Source organism: Heterodontus francisci, unplaced genomic scaffold (genome assembly GCF_036365525.1).
Source record: "Heterodontus francisci isolate sHetFra1 unplaced genomic scaffold, sHetFra1.hap1 HAP1_SCAFFOLD_1201, whole genome shotgun sequence".
NCBI lineage: Eukaryota > Metazoa > Chordata > Chondrichthyes > Heterodontiformes > Heterodontidae > Heterodontus > Heterodontus francisci.
The window spans coordinates 105,024-126,858 of NW_027142235.1; the positions used below are offsets into that span (position 1 = coordinate 105,024).

General features: G+C 54.3%; 1 long non-coding RNA gene across 1 annotated transcript; it reads left to right on the forward strand.

The window, feature by feature from the left end:
• Positions 1–5,538: 5,538 nt before the first annotated feature.
• On the forward strand, positions 5,539–17,776 carry LOC137366789 (uncharacterized). The gene is made up of 3 exons (XR_010973565.1): positions 5,539–5,638; positions 14,900–15,076; positions 17,629–17,776. It is a non-coding gene; the product is annotated as an uncharacterized lncRNA (long non-coding RNA).
• The last annotated feature ends 4,059 nt before the right edge of the window (positions 17,777–21,835 follow it).

The following is a 21,835-nucleotide window of genomic DNA, read 5'->3' on the forward strand; positions in this document are numbered from 1 at the left end:
CTGTAATAATCACAATGTATTCATCATTACAGTAATAATCCCCATAGAGAGAGAGAGTCTGTAATAATCACAATATATTCATCATTACAGTAATAATCCCCATAGAGAGTCTGTAATAATCACAATATATTCATCATTTCAGTAATAATCCCCATAGAGAGAGAGAGTCTGTATTAATCACAATATATTCATCATTACAGTAATAATCCCCATAGAGAGAGAGAGTCTGTAATAATCACAATATATTCATCATTACAGTAATAATCCCCATAGAGAGTCTGTAATAATCACAATATATTCATCATTACAGTAATAATCCCACTAGAGAGAGAGTCTGTAATAATCACAATATATTCATCATTACAGTAATAATCCCCATAGAGAGTCTGTAATAAACACAATATATTCATCATTACAGTAATAATCCCCATAGAGAGAGAGTCTGTAATAATCACAATATATTCATCATTACAGTAATAATCCCCATAGAGAGAGAGTCTGTAATAATCACAATATATTCATCATTACAGTAATAATCCCCACAGAGAGACAGTCTGTAATAATCACAGTATATTCATCACTACAGTAATAATCCCCATGGAGAGCGACAGTCTGTAATAATCACAATATATTCATCATTACAGTAATAATCCTCAATTGAGAGAGAGTCTGTAATAATCACAATATATTCATCATTTCAGTAATAATCCCCAAAGAGAGAGAGAGTCTGTAATAATCACAATATATTCATCATTACAGTAATAATCCCCACAGAGAGACAGTCTGTAATAATCACAATATATTCATCATTACAGTAATAATCCCCACAGAGAGAGAGTCTGTAATAATCACAATATATTCATCATTACAGTAATAATCCCCACAGAGAGAGTCTGTAATAATCACAATATATTCATCATTACAGTAATAATCCCCATAGAGAGAGAGTCTGTAATAATCACAATGTATTCATCATTACAGTAATAATCCCCATAGAGAGAGAGAGTCTGTAATAATCACAATATATTCATCATTACAGTAATAATCCCCATAGAGAGTCTGTAATAATCACAATATATTCATCATTTCAGTAATAATCCCCATAGAGAGAGAGAGTCTGTATTAATCACAATATATTCATCATTACAGTAATAATCCCCATAGAGAGAGAGAGTCTGTAATAATCACAATATATTCATCATTACAGTAATAATCCCCATAGAGAGTCTGTAATATTCACAATATATTCATCATTACAGTAATAATCCCACTAGAGAGAGAGTCTGTAATAATCACAATATATTCATCATTACAGTAATAATCCCCATAGAGAGTCTGTAATAAACACAATATATTCATCATTACAGTAATAATCCCCATAGAGAGAGAGTCTGTAATAATCACAATATATTCATCATTACAGTAATAATCCCCATAGAGAGAGAGTCTGTAATAATCACAATATATTCATCATTACAGTAATAATCCCCACAGAGAGACAGTCTGTAATAATCACAGTATATTCATCACTACAGTAATAATCCCCATGGAGAGCGACAGTCTGTAATAATCACAATATATTCATCATTACAGTAATAATCCTCAATTGAGAGAGAGTCTGTAATAATCACAATATATTCATCATTTCAGTAATAATCCCCAAAGAGAGAGAGAGTCTGTAATAATCACAATATATTCATCATTACAGTAATAATCCCCACAGAGAGACAGTCTGTAATAATCACAATATATTCATCATTACAGTAATAATCCCATAGAGAGAGAGAGTCTGTAATAATCACAATGTATTCATCATTACAGTAATAATCCCCATAGAGAGAGGGAGTCTGTAATAATCACAATATATTCATCATTTCAGTAATAATCCCCATGGAGAGAGAGTCTGTAATAATCACAATATATTCATCATTACAGTAATAATCCCCATAGAGAGAGAGTCTGTAATAATCACAATATATTCATCATTACAGTAATAATCCCCATAGAGAGAGAGAGTCTGTAATAATCACAATATATTCATCATTACAGTAATAATCCCCATAGAGAGAGAGTCTGTAATAATCACAATATATTCATCATTACAGTAATAATCCCCATAGAGAGAGAGAGTCTGTAATAATCACAATATATTCATCATTACAGTAATAATCCCCATGAGAGAGTCTGTAATAATCACAATATATTCATCATTACAGTAATAATCCCCATAGAGAGAGAGTCTGTAATAATCACAATATATTCATCATTACAGTAATAATCCCCATAGAGAGAGAGTCTGTAATAATCACAATATATTCATCATTACAGTAATAATCCCCATGGAGAGAGAGTCTGTAATAATCACAATATATTCATCATTACAGTAATAATCCCCATAGAGAGAGAGTCTGTAATAATCACAATATATTCATCATTACAGTAATAATCCCCTTCGAGAGAGAGTCTGTAATAATCACAATATATTCATCATTACAGTAATAATCCCCATGGAGAGAGAGTCTGTAATAATCACAATATATTCATCATTACAGTAATAATCCCCATAGAGAGAGAGTCTGTAATAATCACAATATATTCATCATTACAGTCATAAGCCCCACAGAGAGAGAGTCTGTAATAATCACAATATATTCATCATTACAGTAATAATCCCCATAGAGAGAGAGTCTGTAATAATCACAATATATTCATCATTACAGTAATAATCCCCACAGAGAGAGAGTCTGTAATAATCACAATATATGAGACTGTCTGTAATAAATATATTGTGATTAGTAATAATCAGAGAGTCAGTAATATCAATATCTATTAATTGAGTAATAATCCCATAGAGAAGAGTGTCGGGGTGTGGGCAAGCAGGATGGACAGTGAATGGTGCAGGAGCCTGAATCTCTGTCTCTCTGTCTCAGTGCAGGTCTCATTGATATTTATGAGCATGTATCCCCCATACACTGACTAATTGTCTTGATGTGAGGGGATAGGTGTTGGGATCTGTGGATAACGAGAATGAGCAGATGTTAATCTGGGACTGGAGTGGCAGGTAATCGGGAGCAGGCTAATCCCGTGCAGGTCTTGCAGAGGGTGAGAGCCAGCCGTGCCGGTGCAGGTGACGGGGTGGGGAGCCACACACAGGCCGGACCTGGTTGGGGAGCCACACCAGCAGGACCCTCTGGTCATGGACAGGGGTGGAGCCACACACCAGCAGGACCCTCCTGGCTGGACAGGGGAGGAGCCACACACCAGCAGGTCCTTCTGGTCAGGACAGGGAAGGAGCCACACACCAGCAGGTCCCTGCCAGACAGGAAGGAGCACACACCAGCAGGTCCCTGCTGGTCAGACGGAGGAGACAGAGTCTGAAGGTCAGGACAGGGTAGGGTGGACTCAGAGTCCTGATGAAAGCAGGGCTGGAGTGAGACACAACAGCAGAGTCCCTGCATAGACATGGTAAGGAGGCTGAGAAATGCTGGAATATACTGTGAGGGGGTACAACATTGCCTGACCTTTCATCCTGTTGGTCGAGAGTCAATTTTGCAGCCCGGGATTGAGTGGGCTCCTTACTTTCTGTTGGAGACTGGGGTGTGGTCGATGTGGGGGGGTCATCGACTGGGAATTCAACTAAGAAGGGCTAGCGGACTTCTGTAGAGAGGTAGTGATAGTCGCATTACTCTATTCTGCTATGATTCCTTCTCTGCTGTTCCCTGATGATTCCCTGTACCTTCCTGCTCGCCTGTTGTAGAGGAATATGAAGGGATCCGTTCCCCCGCTCCTGTTCCGTACCACCCCCCAGCTCCACAACTCCCAGTTCCCACCCCTCCAGTCCCCTTCCCCCCCGCTTCCAGTCAGCTCCCGTTCCCCCCCCCCTGCTCCCCTGTTCCCCCCCCAGCAGCTCCCGTTCCCCCCCCCCCTGCTCCCTGTGAATCACAACAACTCACTGTTTCCCCCCCCTGCACTCCGTTCCCCCCCCTGCTCCCCGTTCCCCCCCTGCTCCCCGTTCCCCCCTGCTCCCGTCCCCCTGCTCCCCGTTCCCCCCCTGCTCCCCGTTCCCCCCCCTGCTCCCCTGTTCCCCCCTGCTCCCAGTTCCCTCGTCCCTCGTTCCCCCCTGCTCCCCGGTTCCCCCCCCTGCTCCCCGTTCCCCCCCTGCTCCCCGTTCCCCCCTGCTCCCCGTTCCCCCCTGCTCCCGTTCCCCCCCTGCTCCCGTTCCCTAATCCCCCCTGCTACCCCGTTCCCCCCCTGCTCCCCGTTCCCCCCCTGCTCCCCGTTCCCCCTGCTCCCGTTCCCACCCCTGCTCCCCGTTTCCCCCCTGCTCCCCGTTCCCCCCCTGCTCGTCCCCGTTCCCCTCCCCCTGCTCCCCGTTTCCCCCCCTGCTCCCCGTTCCCCCCCCTGCTCCCCGTTCCCCCCTGCTCCCCGTTCCCCCCCTGCTCCCCGTTCCCCCCCTGCTCCCCGTTCCCCCCCCTGCTCCCCGTTCCCACCCTGCTCCCCGTTTCACCCCTGCTGCTCCCGTTTCCCCCCTGCCTCTCCCCGTTTCCCCCCTGCTCCCCGTTTCCCCCCCCTCCCCCTGCTCCCCGTTCCCCCCCTGCTCCCCGTTCCCCCCCTGCTCCCCGTTTCCCCCCTGCTCCCCGTTCTCCCCCCTGCTCCCCGTTTCCCCCCGCTCCCCGTTCCCCCCTGCTCCCGTTCCCCCCGCTCCCCGTTCCCCCCCTGCTCCCCGTTTCCCCCTGCTCCCCGTTCCCCCCGCTCCCCGTTCCCACCCTGCTCCCGTTCCCCCTCTCCCATTCCCTGCTGCTCCCCTGCTCCCTCCCAGCTTAAGCACAATCCGCCATTCCCTGCTGCTCCGTTCCCGCCAACCCCATCACATGATAGAATTCAAGTGTTGTATTGTCTGTCCCGCAGGCTCTGCAGGCTTACAGCGACAGCCCAATGCAGCAGCCCAGTATCTCCAGCAGATGTACGCAGTCCAACACCAGCACATGATGTTACAGCAGCACGCTCAGCAGTGCTCAGCTTCAGAGTCTGGCTGCCGTCAGCAGGTGATTACTGGGAGGAATTCCTCCTGGTAGAATGTCAGGTCCATGTCTGGGGTAGGGGAGGGAGAGGAGGGAGGAGGGAACGGGAGGTGGGGGAGAGAGGAGGGAATGAGGGAGGAGGGAACGGGAGGTGGGGGAGGGAGGAGGGGAGGAGGGAACGGGAGGTGGGGGAGGGAGGAGGGAACGGGAGGTGGGGGAGGGAGGAGGGAACGGGAGGTGGGGAGGGAGGAGGATGAGGGATGAGGAACGGAGGGTCGGGAGGTGGGGGTGGGAGGGAACGGGATGTGGGGGAGGGAGGCAACGGGAGGTGCGGGAGGGAGGAGGGAATGAGGGAGGAGTGAACGGGAGGTGGGGGATGGATCCGGGGATAGGGGTCAGTCCTACTGGGAGGCATCACTCGGACCCTCGGGTTTTTCCCATGTAATTATGGTTACAGATAATTGGATGGGGTCAAGGGTCCCTGTTTGGGGTCGAGGGTCGTGGGTGAAGGGTGGCGGACTCACAGGCTTTCTCTTTCAGGTGACGCTGGCTGCCAGCAGACAAATGAATTCTCCGAGCACGAGTGAACACAAACCACTGGGACATCACAGACCACAGTGAGTATCGGGACCCAGGGTGGGGTGGGGAGTTTACCCCAGGTAACGTCCAACTTCCACCCCCACCACCATCGGACAACTCAGCCCCATGACCACGTTTCCCTGATCTGACCCTCTGCACTCTGACCTGACCCTCTCTGACCCTCTGCACTCTGACCTGAACCTCTCTGACCCCGTTTCCTGATCTGACCCTCTACACTCTGACCTGAACCTCTCTGACCCTCTGCACTCTGACCGGAACCTCTCTGACCTTCTGCACTCTGACCTGACCCTCTCTGACCCTCTGCACTCTGACCTGAACCTCTCTGACCCCGTTTCCCTGATCTGACTCTCTGCACTCTGACCTGAACCTCTCTGACCCTCTGCACTCTGACCTGAACCTCTCTGACCCCGTTTCCCTGATCTGACCCTCTGCACTCTGACCTGAACCTCTCTGACCCCGTTTCTCTGATCTGACCCTCTGCACTCTGACCTGAACCACTCTGACCCTCTGACCCTCTGCACTCTGACCTTCTGCACTCTGACCTGAACCTCTCTGACCCCGTTTCCCTGATCTGACCCTCTGCACTCTGACCTGACCCTCTCTGACCCCGTTTCCCTGAACTGACCCACTGCACTCTGACCTGAATCTCTCTTACCCTCTGCACTCTGACATGAACCTGTCTGACCCTGTGCACTCTGACCTGACCCTCTCTGACCTGAACCACTCCTGCCCTCTGCACTCTGACCTGACCCTTTCTTACCCCGTTTCCTGATCTGACCCTCTCTGACCCTCTGCACTCTGACCTGCTCTGACCCTCTGCACTCTGACCTGAACTTCTCTGACCCTCTGCACTCTGTCCTGAACTCTCTGACCCTCTGCACTCTGACCTGAACTTCTCTGACCCTCTGCGCTTGACCTGACCCTCTCTGACCCTCTGCACTTTGACCTGACCCTCTCTGATCCCTCTGCACTCTGACCTGACCCTCTCTGACCTCTGCGCTTTGACCTGACCATCTCTGACCCTCTGCATCTGATCCTCTGCACTCTGACTTGACAATCTCTGACCCTCTGCACTCTGACCTGACCCTCTCTGACCCTCTGCACTCTGACCTGAACTCTCTGACCCTCTGCACTCTGACCTGAATTCTCTGACCTCTGCACTCTGACCTGATCTCTGACCCTCTGACAGCTCTTGACCTGACCCTCTCTGACCACTGCACTCTGACCTGAACCTCTCTGACCCTTCTGCACTCTGACCTGAACCTCTCTGACCCCGTTCTCTGATCGACCTCTGACTGCACTCTGACCTGACCCTCTGACCCTCTGCACTCTGAACTACCTCTCTGACCCCGTTTCCCTTATCTGACTCTCCTCTCTGACCTCTGCCCTCTCTGACCTGACCCTCTGCATGACTCCTGACCTGAGCCTCTCTGACCTTCTGCACTCTGACCCTCTGCACTCTGACCTGACTGTCTCTCACCCGTTCTCTGATCTGCCACTGCACTCTGACCTGAACTTCTCTGACCCTGTGCACTCTGACCTGACCCACTCTGACCTGAACCCCTCTCTGCACTCTGACCTGACCTTTCTTACCCCGTTTCCTGATCTGACCCTCTCTGACCCTCTGCACTCTGACCTGCTCCTCTCTGACCCTCTGCACTCTGACCTGAACTTCTCTGACCTCTCTGACACTCACTGACCCTTGAACTTGACCTCTCTGACCCTCTGCACTCTGACCTGAACTCTACCTCTGCTGACCTGACTCTGACCTCTGACCCTCTGCACTCTGACCTGACCCTCTCTGATCCTCTGCACTCTGACCTCTCTGACCTCTGGCTTCTGACCTGACACTCTGACCTGCTCTGACCTCTGCATCTGACTCTGCACTCTCTGACTCTGACCAATCTCTGACCCTCTGCACTCTGACCTGACCCTCTCTGACCCTCTGCACTCTGACCTGAACTTCTCTGACCCTCTGCACTCTGACCTGAACTTCTCTGACCCTCTGCACTCTGACCTGAACTTCTCTGACCCTCTGCGCTTTGATCTGACCCTCTCTGACCCACTGCACTCTGACCTGAACCTCTCTGACCTCTGCACTCTGACCTGAACCTCTCTTACCCTCTGCACTCTGACCTGAACCTCTCTGACCCCGTTTCCCTGATCTGACCCTCTGCACTCTGACCTGAACCTCTCTGACCCCGTTTCTCTGATCTGACCCTCTGCACTCTGACCTGAACCACTCTGACCCTCTGCACTCTGACCTGAACCTCTCTGACCCCGTTTCCCTTATCTGACCCTCTGCACTCTGACCTGACCCTCTCTGACCCCCGTTTCCCTGATCTGACCCACTGCACTCTGACTTGAACCTCTCTGACCTTCTGCACTCTGACCCTCTGCACTCTGACCTGACTGTCTCTCACCCCGTTTCTCTGATCTGACCCACTGCACTCTGACCTGAACTTCTCTGACCCTGTGCACTCTGACATGAACCTCTCTGACCCTGTGCACTCTGACCTGACCCTCTCTGACCTGAACCCCTCCTGCCCTCTGCACTCTGACCTGACCCTTTCTTACCCCGTTTTCCTGATCTGACCCTCTCTGACCCTCTGCACTCTGACCTGCTCCTCTCTGACCCTCTGCACTCTGACCTGAACTTCTCTGACCCTCTGCACTCTGTCCTGAACCTCTCTGACCCTCTGCACTCTGTCCTGAACTTCTCTGACCCTCTGCACTCTGACCTGAACCTCTCTGACCCTCTGCGCTCTGTCCTGAACTTCTCTGACCCTCTGCACTCTGACCTGAACCTCTCTGACCCTCTGCACTCTGACCTGAACCTCTCTGACCCTCTGCACTCTGACCTGACCCTCTCTGATCCTCTGCACTCTGACCTGACCCTCTCTGACCCTCTGCGCTTTGACCTGACCATCTCTGACCCTCTGCATCTGATCCTCTGCACTCTGACTTGACAATCTCTGACCCTCTGCACTCTGACCTGAACTTCTCTGACCCTCTGCGCTTTGACCTGACCCTCTCTGACCCCTCTGCACTCTGACCTGACCTTCTCTGATCCTCTGCACTCTGACCTGACCCTCTCTGACCCTCTGCGCTTTGACCTGAACCTCTCTGACCTTCTGCACTCTGACCTGAACCTCTCTGACCCTCTGCACTCTGACCTGACTGTCTCTCACCCCGTTTCTCTGATCTGACCCACTGCACTCTGACCTGAACCTCTCTGACCCTGTGCACTCTGACCTGACCCTCTCTGACCTGAACCCCTCCTGCCCTCTGCACTCTGACCTGACCCTTTCTTACCCCGTTTTCCTGATCTGACCCACTCTGACCCTCTGCACTCTGACCTGCTCCTCTCTGACCCTCTGCACTCTGTCCTGAACTTCTCTGACCCTCTGCACTCTGACCTGAACCTCTCTGACCCTCTGCGCTCTGACCTGCTCCTCTCTGACCCTCTGCACTCTGACCTGCTCCTCTCTGACCCTCTGCACTCTGACCTGAACTTCTCTGACCCTCTGCACTCTGACCTGAACCTCTCTGACCCTCTGCACTCTGACCTGCTCCTCTCTGACCCTCTGCACTGTGACCTGAACTTCTCTGACCCTCTGCACTCTGACCTGAACTTCTCTGACCCTCTGCACTCTGACCTGAACCTCTCTGACCCTCTGCGCTCTGACCTGCTCCTCTCTGACCCTCTGCGCTCTGACCCTCTGCACTCTGACCTGAACCTCTCTGACCTTCTGCACTCTGACCTGAACTTCTCTGACCCTCTGCACTCGGACCTGAACCTCTCTGACCCTCTGCACTCTGTCCTGAACTTCTCTGATCCTCTGCGCTCTGACCGGCTCCTCTCTGACCCTCTGCACTCTGACCTGAACCTCTCTGACCTTCTGCACTCTGACCTGAACCTCTCTGACCCTCTGCACTCTGACCTGAACTTCTCTGACCCTCTGCGCTTTGACCTGACCCTCTCTGACCCTCTGCACTCTGACCTGAACCTCTCTGACCCTCTGCACTCTGACCTGCTCCTCTCTGACCCTCTGCACTCTGACCTGCTCCTCTCTGACCCTCTGCACTCTGACCTGAACCTCTCTGACCTTCTGCACTCTGACCTGAACCTCTCTGACCCTCTGCACTCTGACCTGACCTCTCTGACCCTCTGCACTCTGACCTGAACATTCTCTGGCCCTCTGCGCTTGACCTGACCCTCTCTGACCCTCTGCACTCTGTCCTGAACTTCTCTGACCTCTGCACTCTGACCTGAACCTCTCTGACCCTCTGCACTCTGACCTGCTCCTCTCTGACCTTCTGCACTCTGACCTGAACCTCTCTGACCCTCTGCACTCTGACCTGCTCCTCTCTGACCCTCTGCGCTTTGACCTGAGCCTCTCTGACCTTCTGCACTCTGACCTGAACCTCTCTGACCCTCTGCACTCTGACCTGAACTTCTCTGACCCTCTGCACTCTGACCTGAACTTCTCTGACCCTCTGCACTCTGACCTGAACTTCTCTGACCTTCTGCACTCTGACCTGAACTTCTCTGACCCTCTGCACTCTGACCTGAACCTCTCTGACCTTCTGCACTCTGACCTGAACCTCTCTGACCCTCTGCACTCTGACCTGAACTTCTGTGACCCTCTGCACTCTGACCTGACCCTCTCTGACCCTCTGCTCTTTGACCTGAACTTCTCTGACCCTCTGCACTCTGACCTGAACCTCTCTGACCCTCTGCACTCTGACCTGAACTTCTCTGACCCTCTGCGCTTTGACCTGACCCTCTCTGACCCTCTGCACTCTGACCTGACCCTCTCTGATCCTCTGCACTCTGACCTGACCCTCTCTGACCCTCTGCGCTTTGACCTGACCCTCTCTGACCCTCTGCATCTGATCCTCTGCACTCTGACTTGACAATCTCTGACCCTCTGCACTCTGACCCTCTGCACTCTGACCTGACTGTCTCTCACCCCGTTTCTCTGATCTGACCCACTGCACTCTGACCTGAACTTCTCTGACCCTGTGCACTCTGACATGAACCTCTCTGACCCTGTGCACTCTGACCTGACCCTCTCTGACCTGACCCCTCCTGCCCTCTGCACTCTGACCTGACCCTTTCTTACCCCGTTTTCCTGATCTGACCCTCTGCACTCTGGCCTGCTCCTCTCTGACCCTCTGCACTCTGATCTGAACTTCTCTGACCCTCTGCACTCTGACCTGACCTCTCTGACCCTCTGTGCTTTGACCTGACCCTCTCTGATCCTCTGCACTCTGACCTGAACCTCTCTGACCCTCTGTGCTTTGACCTGACCCTTTCTTACCCCGTTTTCCTGATCTGACCCTCTCTGACCCTCTGCACTCTGGCCTGCTCCTCTCTGACCCTCTGCACTCTGATCTGAACTTCTCTGACCCTCTGCACTCTGACCTGAACCTCTCTGACCCTCTGTGCTTTGACCTGACCCTCTCTGATCCTCTGCACTCTGACCTGAACCTCTCTGACCCTCTGCACTCTGACCTGACTTCTCTGACCCTCTGCACTCTGACCTGAACCTCTCTGACCCTCTGCACTCTGACCTGAACTTCTCTGACCCTCTGCACTCTGACCTGAACTTCTCTGACCCTCTGCACTCTGACCTGACCCTCTCTGATCCTCTGCACTCTGACCTGAACCTCTCTGACCCTCTGCACTCTGACCTGAACTTCTCTGACCCTCTGCACTCTGACCTGAACCTCTCTGACCCTCTGCACTCTGACCTGAACTTCTCTGACCCTCTGCACTCTGACCTGAACCTCTCTGACCCTCTGCACTCTTACCTGAACTTCTCTGACCCTCTGCACTCTGACCTGACCCTCTCTGATCCTCTGCACTCTGACCTGCTCCTCTCTGACCCTCTGCACTCTGACCTGAACCTCTCTGACCTCTGCACTCTGACCTGAACTTCTCTGACCCTCTGCACTCTGACCTGAACCTCTCTGACCCTCTGCACTCTGACCTGAACTTCTCTGACCCTCTGCACTCTGACCTGACCCTCTCTGATCCTCTGCACTCTGACCTGCTCTTCTCTGACCCTCTGCACTCAACCTCTCTGACCCTCTGCACTCTGACCTGAACTTCTCTGACCCTCTGCACTCTGACCTGAACCTCTCTGACCCTCTGCACTCTGACCTGAACCTCTCTGATCCTCTGCACTCTGACCTGCTCCTCTCTGACCCTCTGCACTCTGACCTGACCCTCTCTGACCTCTGCACTCTGACCTGAACTTCTCTGACCCTCTGCACTCTGACCTGAACCTCTCTGACCCTCTGCACTCTGACCTGAACCTCTCTGACCCTCTGCACTCTGACCTGACTCTCCTCTCACCTCCGTTTCTCTGATCTGATCCACTGCACTCTGACCTGAACTTCTCTGACCCTGTGCACTCTGACATGAACCTCTCTGACCCTGTGCACTCTGACCTGACCCTCTCTGACCTGAACCCCCTCCTGCCCTCTGCACTCTGACCTGACCCTTTCTTACCCCGTTTTCCTGATCTGACCCTCTCTGACCCTCTGCACTCTGACCTGCTCCTCTCTGACCCTCTGCACTCTGACCTGAACTTCTCTGACCCTCTGCACTCTGACCTGAACCTCGCTGACCCTCTGCACTCTGACCTGAACGTCTCTGACCCTCTGCGCTTTGACCTGACCCTCTCTGACCCTCTGCACTCTGACCTGACCCTCTCTGATCCTCTGCACTCTGACCTGACCCTCTCTGACCCTCTGCGCTTTGACCTGACCCTCTCTGACCCTCTGCATCTGATCCTCTGCACTCTGACTTGACAATCTTTGACCCTCTGCACTCTGACCTGACCCTCTCTGACCCTCTGCACTCTGACCTGACCCTCTCTTGACCCTCTGCACTCTGACCTGACCCTCTCTGACCCTCTGCACTCTGACCTGAACTTCTCTGACCCTCTGCATCTGATCCTCTGCACTCTGACTTGACAATCTTTTGACCCTCTGCACTCTGACCTGACCCTCTCTGATCCTCTGCACTCTGACCTGAACTTCTCTGACCCTCTGCGCTTTGACCTGAACTTCTCTGACCCTCTGCACTCTGACCTGAACCTCTCTGACCCTCTGCACTCTGACCTGAACTTCTCTGACCCTCTGCGCTTTGACCTGACCCTCTCTGACCCTCTGCGCTTTGACCTGACCCTCTCTGACCCTCTGCATCTGATCCTCTGCACTCTGACTTGACAATCTCTGACCCTCTGCACTCTGACCTGACCCTCTCTGATCCTCTGCACTCTGACCTGACCCTCTCTGACCCTCTGCACTCTGACCTGAACCTCTCTGACCCTCTGCACTCTGACATGAACTTCTCTGACCCTCTGCGCTTTGACCTGACCCTCTCTGACCCTCTGCACTCTGACCTGACCCTCTCTGACCCCGTTTCCCTGATCTGACCCACTGCACTCTGACCTGAACCTCTCTGACCTTCTGCACTCTGACCTGAACCTCTCTTACCCTCTGCACTCTGACATGAACCTCTCTGACCCTGTGCACTCTGACCTGACCCTCTCTAACCTGAACCCCTCCTGCCCTCTGCACTCTGACCTGACCCTTTCTTACCCCGTTTTCCTGACCTGACTCTCTTCTGCCCTTTGCACTCTGACCTGACCCTCTCTGATCCTCTGCACTCTGACCTGACCCTCTCTGACCCTCTGCGCTTTCACCTGACCCTCTCTGACCCTCTGCACTCTGACCTGACCCTCTACACTCTGACCTGAACCTCTCTGACCCTCTACACTCTGACCTGATCCTCTCTGACCCTCTACACTCTGACCTGATCCTCTCTGACCCTCTGGCACTCTGACCTGACCCTCTACACTCTGACCTGAACCTCTCTGGCCCTCTGCACTCTGACCTGACCCTCTACACTCTGACCTGATCCTCTCTGACCCTCTACACTCTGACCTGATCCTCTGTGACCCTGTGCGCTCTGGCCTGACCCTCTGCACTCTGACCTAACCCTCTGTGACCCGTGCTCTCTGACCTGGCCCTCTGTAACCTGACCTGACCCTCTGCCCTGAGACCTGACCCTCTGACCCGACTGTCTGCACTCTGACCTGACCCTCTCTGTCCCTCTGCACTCTGACCTGACCCTCTCTGACCCTCTGCACTCTGACCTGACCCTCTGTGACGCTGTGCGCTCTGGCCTGACCCTCTGCACTCTGACCTGACCCTCTCTGACCCTCTGCACTCTGACCTGACCCTCTCTGACCCTCTGCACTCTGACCTGACCCTCTCTGGCCCTCTGCACTCTGACCTGACCCTCTCTGACCCTCTACACTCTGACCTGATCCTCTCTGACCCTCTACACTCTGACCTGATCCTCTCTGACCCTCTGCACTCTGACCTGACCCTCTACACTCTGACCTGAACCTCTCTGGCCCTCTGCACTCTGACCTGACCCTCTACACTCTCTGACCTGATCCTCTCTGACCCTCTACACTCTGACCTGATCCTCTGTGACCCTGTGCGCTCTGGCCTGACCCTCTGCACTCTGACCTAACCCTCTGTGACCCCGTGCTCTCTGACCTGGCCCTCTGTAACCTGACCTGACCCTCTGCCCTGAGACCTGACCCTCTGACCCGACTGTCTGCACTCTGGACCTGACCCTCTCTGTCCCTCTGCACTCTGACCTGACCCCTCTCTGACCCTCTGCACTCTGACCTGACCCTCTGTGACGCTGTGCGCTCTGGCCTGACCCTCTGCACTCTGACCTGACCCTCTCTGACCCTCTGCACTCTGACCTGACCCTCTCTGACCCTCTGCACTCTGACCTGACCCCTCTCTCCTGGCCCTCTGCACTCTGACCTGACCCTCTCTGACCCTCTACACTCTGACCTGATCCTCTCTGACCCTCTACACTCTGACCTGATCCTCTCTGACCCTCTGCACTCTGACCTGACCCTCTACACTCTGACCTGAACCTCTCTGGCCCTCTGCACTCTGACCTGACCCTCTACACTCTGACCTGATCCTCTCTGACCCTCTACACTCCTGAGCCCTGATCCTCTGTGACCCTGTGCGCTCTGGCCTGACCCTCTGCACTCTGACCTAACCCTCTGTGACCCCGTGCTCTCTGACCTGGCCCTCTGTAACCTGACCTGACCCTCTGCCCTCAGACCTGACCCTCTGACCCGACTGTCTGCACTCTGACCTGCCCCTCTTTGACCGTCAGCCTGACTCTGACCTGGCTTTCTGTGACCCTCCCTCTGTTGCAGATCAATCTGGCAACCACCTCGGGTACACAGTTAAGCGGCCGACCTCAGACAGTGAGTTCGCCAGTGACCAGTGCCCTGCTGGGTGGCAGCAGCAGTAGCAGCAGTGGGAGTGGCAGTGCCAGTGGAACACCCACCCTGACCCCCACACAGGCCAAGATGTACCTGCAAGCACAGCTGGTAAGTGCGTCTCACCCCCCCACCTCCCCGAGATGGTCCTCAGTTCCAATCGTCTTTCCCCCCGCCCCCCCCTCCCGTCCTGTGTTCCCCCCCTCCCGTCCTCTGTCTCTCCCCCCCCCGTCCTCTGTCTCTCCCCCCCCCCCCCCCCGTCCTCTGTCTCTCCCCCCCCCCGTCCTCTGTCTCTCCCCCCCCCCGTCCTGTGTCTCCCCCCCCCCCCCCCGGTCCTCTGTCTCTCCCCCCCGTCCTCTGTCTCTCCCCCCCGTCCTCTGTCTCTCCCCCCGTCCTCTGTCTCTCCCCCCCGTCCTCTGTCTCCCCCCCCCCCCCCGTCCTCTGTCTCTCCCCCCCCCCCGTCCTCTGTCTCTCCCCCCCCCCCCCCGTCCTCTGTCTCTTCCCCCCCCCCCCCCCGTCCTCTGTCTCTCCCCCCGTCCTCTGTCTCTCCCCCCCCCCCGTCCTCTGTCTCTCCCCCCCCCGTCCTCTGTCTCTCCCCCCCCCCCCCGTCCTCTGTCTCTCCCCCCCCCCCGTCCTCTGTCTCTCCCCCCCCCGTCCTCTGTCTCTCCCCCCCCCCGTCCTCTGTCTCTCCCCCCCCCCGTCCTCTGTCTCTCCCCCCCCTCCTCTGTCGTCCCCCCCCTCCTCTGTCGTCCCCCCCCTCCTCTGTCGTCCCCCCCCTCCTCTGTCGTCGTCCCCCCCCCTCCTCAGTCGTCGTCCCCCCCCTCTGTCGTCCCCCCCCCTCTGTCGTCCCCCCCCTCTGTCGTCCCCCCCCCTCTGTCGTCCCCCCCCTCCCCTGTCTCTCCCACCCCTCCTCTGTCACTGTCCCCCCCCTCCTCTGTCACTGTCCCCCCCCTCCTCTGTCGTCCCCCCTCCCCCCCCTCCTCTGTCGTCCCCCCTCCCGTCGCCCGCCCCCTCCCCTGTCGCCCGCCCCCTCCCTGTCGCCCGCCCCCTCCCCTGTCGCTCGCACCCCTCCCCTGTCGCCCGCCCCCCCTCCCCTGTCTCTCCCCCCCTCCCCTGTCTCTCCCCCCCTCCTCTGTCGTCCCCCCTCCACTGTCGCTCGCCCCCTCCCCTGTCTCTCCACCCCTCCTCTGTCACTGTCCCCCCCTCCTCTGTCACTGTCCCCCCCCCTCCCCCCCCTCCTCTGTCGTCCCCCTCCCCTGTCGCCCGCCCCCTCCCCTGTCGCTCGCCCCCCTCCCCTGTCGCTCGCCCCCTCCCCTGTCTCTCCCCCCCTCCTCTGTCACTGTCCCCCCCCTCCTCTGTCACTGTCCCCCCTCCTCTGTCGTCCCCCCTCCCCTCAGTCGTCCCCCCCCACCATCGTCCCCCCCCTCCTCTGTTGTTCCCCCTGCCCGTTCTCTGTCTCTCTCTCTCTCTCTCTGTCTGTCTCTCTTTCTCTCTGCCTCTCACTCCCTTTCTCGCTTGTTTCTTTGTCTCTCACTTTCTCCTGCTCTCCCTCTGTCTCTCTTTCTTCCGCTCTCCTGCTTTTTCTCTCTCTCTCTGTCTGTCTGTCTCTCCCTCTCTGTCTCTTGCTCTTTCTCTGTCTCTCTTTCGCTCACTCTCTCTCCAGCTCTTTCTCGCTCTGTCTATCTCTCCCTCTCTGTCTCTTGCTCTCTCCCTCTCTCTATCTCTCTCTCCCACTCTCTCTCTGTTTTTCTCTCTGTCACTCTCTCTCTTGCTCCCTCTTTATCTATCCCTGTCTCCCTCTCCCACACTCACTCTCACTCGTTCTGTCTCTCTCTCCCTCCACTCTCTCGCGCTCTCCCTCTCCATTCTCTCGCGCTCTTCCCCTCTCCCACTCTCTCGCGCTCTCCCTCTCCCACTCTCTCGCGCTCTCCCTCTCTCTCCGTCTCCCTCTCCACTCTCTCTGTCTCCCTCTCCCACTCTCTCTGTCTCCCTCTCCCACTCTCTCGCGCTCTCCCTCTCTCTCCGTCTCCCTCTCCCACTCTCTCTGTCTCCCTCTCCCTCTCTCTCCGTCTCCCTCTCCCACTCTCTCTGTCTCCCTCTCCCACTCTCTCTGTCTCCCTCTCCCCACTCTCTCTGTCTCCCTCTCCCTCTCTCTCTGTCTCCCTCTCCCACTCTCTCTCTGTCTCCCTCTACCTTCTCTCTCCGTCTCCCTCTCCCACTCTCTCTGTCTCCCTCTCCCACTCTCTCTGTCTCCCTCTCCCTGTCTCCTCTCCCTGTCTCCCTCTCCACTCTCTCTGTCTCCTCTCCCTGTCTCTCTCTCTCTGTCTCCTCTCCCTCTCTCTCTGTCTCCCTCTCCCACTCTCTCTCTGTCTCCCTCTCCCCTCTCTCTCTGTCTCCCTCTCCCACTCTCGATGTCTCCCTCTCCCACTCTCGATGTCTCCCTCTCCCACTCTCGATGTCTCCCTCTCCACTCTCTCTCTCTCTCTCTCTCTCTCTCATCTCTCTCTCTCTCTCTCTCTGTCTCTCTCTCTGTCTCTCTCTCTCTGTCTCTCTGTCTCTCTCTCTCGCTTTCGCTCTCGCTCTCGCTATCTCTCTCGCTCTCGCGTTCTCTCTCTCTCTATACTAAGACGTGTGTGTAAAGGCCAGTCTTGTTTTTTGGGCAGCCACAGCCTGCGAGCCTCTTGCAGGTAACGCGGACTCTGACCAGGAATGTCCCTCTTACACCTCAACTCATCCTCATGCCTGGAGGTAGTGTCACAAACGTACAGCCCGAAGCTACTACAACCAGCAGTGGTTTACAGACTGACACTGAGCAGGTAACTGGGAGCAGGATGTGTGAGAGCTGGAGGGAGAGAGGGGGAGAGCAGGAGTGTGTGAGAGCTGGAGGGAGAGAGGGGGAGAGCAGGAGTGTGTGAGAGCTGGAGGGAGAGAGGGGGAGAGCAGGAGTGTGTGAGAGCTGGAGGGAGAGAGGGGGAGAGCAGGAGTGTGTGAGAGCTGGAGGGGAGAGAGGGGGAGAGCAGGAGTGTGTGAGAGCTGGAGGGAGAGAGGGAGCGAGCAGGAGTGTGTGAGAGCTGGAGGGAGAGAGGGAGCGAGCAGAGTGTGGGAGAGCTGGAGGAGAGAGGGGGAGAGCAGGAGTGTGCGAGAGCTGGAGGGAGAGAGGGAGCGAGCAGGAGTGTGTGAGAGCTGGAGGGGGAGAGCAGGAGTGTGTGAGAGCTGGAGGGAGAGAGGGGGAAGAGCAGGAGTGTGTGAGAACTGGAGGGAGAGAGGGAGCGAGCATGAGTGTGGGAGAGCTGGAGGGAGAGAGAGAGGGGGAGAGCAGGAGTGTGTGAGAGCTGGAGGGAGAGAGAGAGAGAGAGAGAGAGAGAGAGAGGGAGAGAGCAGGAGTGTGTGAGAGCTGGAGGGAGAGAGGGAGCGAGCAGGAGTGTGTGAGAGCTGGAGGGAGAGAGGGGGAGAGCAGGAGTGTGTGAGAGCTGGAGGAGAGAGGGGGAGCGCAGGAGTGTGTAAGAGCTGGAGGGAGGGAGGGAGAGGGGGAGAGCAGGAGTGTGTGAGAGCTGAAGGGAGAGAGAGAGAGAGAGGGTGAGCAGGAGTGTGAGAGAGCTGGAGGGAGGGAGAGAGAGAGAGGGGGAGAGCAGGAGTGTGAGAGAGCTGGAGGGAGAGAGAGAGAGGGGGGAGAGCAGGAGTGTGTAAGAGCTGGAGGGAGAGAGAGGGGGGAGAGCAGGAGTGTGTGAGAGCTGGAGGGAGGGAGGGCGAGCAGGAGTGTGAGAGAGCTGGAGGGAGGGAGAGAGGAGAGGCAGGAGTGTGTGAGAGCTGGAGGGGGAGAGCAGGAGTGTGTGAGAGCTGGAGAGAGGGAGAGCAGGAGTGTGTGAGAGCTGGAGGGAGAGAGAGAGGGGGGGGAGAGCAGGAGTGTGTAAGAGCTGGAGGGAGGGAGGAGAGAGGGGGGAGAGCAGGAGTGCGTGAGAGCTGGAGGGAGGGCGAGCAGGAGTGTGAGAGAGCTGGAGGGAGGGAGAGAGGGAGAGCAGGAGTGTGTGAGAGCTGGAGGGGGAGAGCAGGAGTGTGTGAGAGCTGGAGAGAGGGAGAGCAGGAGTGTGTGAGAGCTGGAGGGAGGGAGAGAGGGAGAGCAGGAGTGTGTGAGAGCTGGAGGGAGGGAGGGAGAGAGAGGGTGAGAGCAGGAGTGGTGAGAGCTGGAGGGAGAGAGAGGGGGTAGAGCAGGAGTGTGTGAGAGCTGGAGGGAGAGAGGGAGAGCAGGAGTGTGTGAGAGCTGGAGGGAGGGAGGGAGAGAGGGGAAGAGCAGGAGTGTGTGAGAGCTGGAGGGAGGGAGGGAGAGAGAGGGGGAGTGTGTGAGAACAAAGAACAAAGAAAATTACAGCACAGGAACAGGCCCTTCGGCCCTCCAAGCCTACGCCGATCCTAATCCTCTGTCTAAACCTGTCGCCTATTTTCTAAGGGTCTGTATCTCTTTACTTACTGCCCATTCATGTATCTGTCTAGATACATCTGAAAAGACGCTATCGTGGCCCGCGTCTACCACCTCCGCTGCAAAGCGTTCCATGCACCCACCACCCTCTGCGTAAAGAACTTTCCACGCATATCCCCCCTAAACTTTTCCCCTTTCACTTTGAACTCGTGTCCCCTAGTAATTGAATCCCCCACTCTGGAAAAAGCTTCTTGTTTTCCCACCCTGTCTATACCTCTCATGATTTGTACACCTCAATCAGGTCCCCCCTCAACCTCCGTCTTTCTAATGAAAATAATCCTAATCTACTCAACCTCTCTTCATAGCTAGTGCCCTCCATACCAGGCAACATCCTGGTGAATCTCCTCTGCACCCTCTCCAAAGCATCCACATCCTTTTGGTAATGTGGCGACCAGAACTGCACGCAGTATTCCAAATGTGGCCGAACAAAGTCCTATACAACTGTAACATGGACCTGCCAACTCTTGTACTCAATACCCCATCCAATGAAGGAAAGCATGCCGTATGCCTTCTTGACCACTCTATTGACCTGCGTTGCCACCTTCAGGGAACAATGGACCTGAACACCCAAATCTCTCTGTACATGAATTTTCCCAGGACTTTTCCATTTACTGTATAGTTCACTCTTGAATTGGATCTTCCAAAATGCATCACCTCGCATTTGCCCTGATTGAACTCCATCTGCCATTTCTCTGCCCAACTCTCCAATCTATCTATATTCTGCTGTATTCTCTGACAGTCCCCTTCACTATCTGCTACTCCACCAATCTTAGTGTCGTACTGCAAACTTGCTAATCAGACCACCTATACTTTCCTCCAAATCATTTATGTATATCACAAACAACAGTGGTCCCAGCACAGATCCCTGTGGAACACCACTGGTCACACGTCTCCATTTTGAGAAACTCCCTTCCACTTGCTACTCTCTGTCTCCTGTTGCCCAGCCAGTTCTTTATCCATCTGGCTAGTACACCTTGGACCCCATGCGCCTTCACTTTCTCCAGCAGCCTACCATGGGGAACCTTATCAAACGCCTTACTGAAGTCCATGTATATGACATCTACAGCCCTTCCCTCATCAATCAACTTTGTCACTTCCTCAAAGAATTCTATTAAGTTGGTAAGACATGACCTTCCCTGCACAAAACCATGTTGCCTATCACTGATAAGCCCATTTCTTCCAAATGGGAATAGATCCTATCCCTCAGTATCTTCTCCAGCAGCTTCCCTACCACTGACGTCAGGCTCACCGGTCTATAATTACCTGGATTATCCCTGCTACCCTTCTTAAACAAGGGGGACAACATTAGCAATTCTCCAGTCCCTCCGGGACCTCACCCGTGTTTAAGGATGCTGCAAAGATATCTGTTAAGGCCCCAGCTATTTCCTCTCTCGCTTCCCACAGTAACCTGGGATAGCTTCCATCCGGACCTGGGGACTTGTCCACCTTAGTGCCTTTTAGAATACCCAACACTTCCTCCCTCCTTATGCCGACTTGACCTAGAGTAATCAAACATCTGTTCCTAACCTCAACATCCGTCATGTCCCTCTCCTCGGTGAATACCGATGCAAAGTACTCGTTTAGAATCTCACCCATTTTCTCTGACTCCACGCATAACTTTCCTCCTTTGTCCTTGAGTGGGCCAATCCTTTCTCTAGTTACCCTCTTCTCCTTATATATGAATAAAAGGCTTTGGGATTTTCTTAACCCTGTTTGCTAAAGATATTTCATGACCCCTTTTAGCCCTCTTAATTCCTCGTTTCAGATTGTGCCTACAATCCCGATATTCTTTCAAAGCTTTGTCTTTCTGCAGCCGCCTGGACCTTATGTGTGCTTCCTTTTTCCTCTTAGCTAGTCTCACAATTTCACCTGTCATCCATGGTTTCCTAATCTTGCCATTTCTATCCCTCATTTTCACAGGAACATGTCTCTCCTGCACGCTAATCAACCTCTCTTTAAAAGCCTCCCACATATCAAATGTGGATTTACCTCCGAACAGCTGCTCCCAATCTACATTCCCCAGCTCCTGCCGAATTTTGGTATAGCTGGCCTTCCCCAATTTAGCACTCTTCCTTTAGGACCACTCTCGTCTTTGTCCATGAGTATTTTAAAACTTACGGAATTGTGATCACTATTCCCAAAGTAGTCCCCGACTGAAACTTCAACCACCTGGCCGGGCTCATTCCCCAACACCAGGTCCAGTATGGTCCCTTCCCGAGGTTGGACTATTTACATACTGCTCTAGAAAACCCTCCTGGATGCTCCTTACAATTCTGCTCCATCTAGACCTCTAACACTAAGTGAATCCCAGTTAATGTTGGGAAAATTAAAATCTCCTATCACCACCACCCTGTTGCTCCTACAGCTTTCCATAATCTGTTTACATATTTGTACCA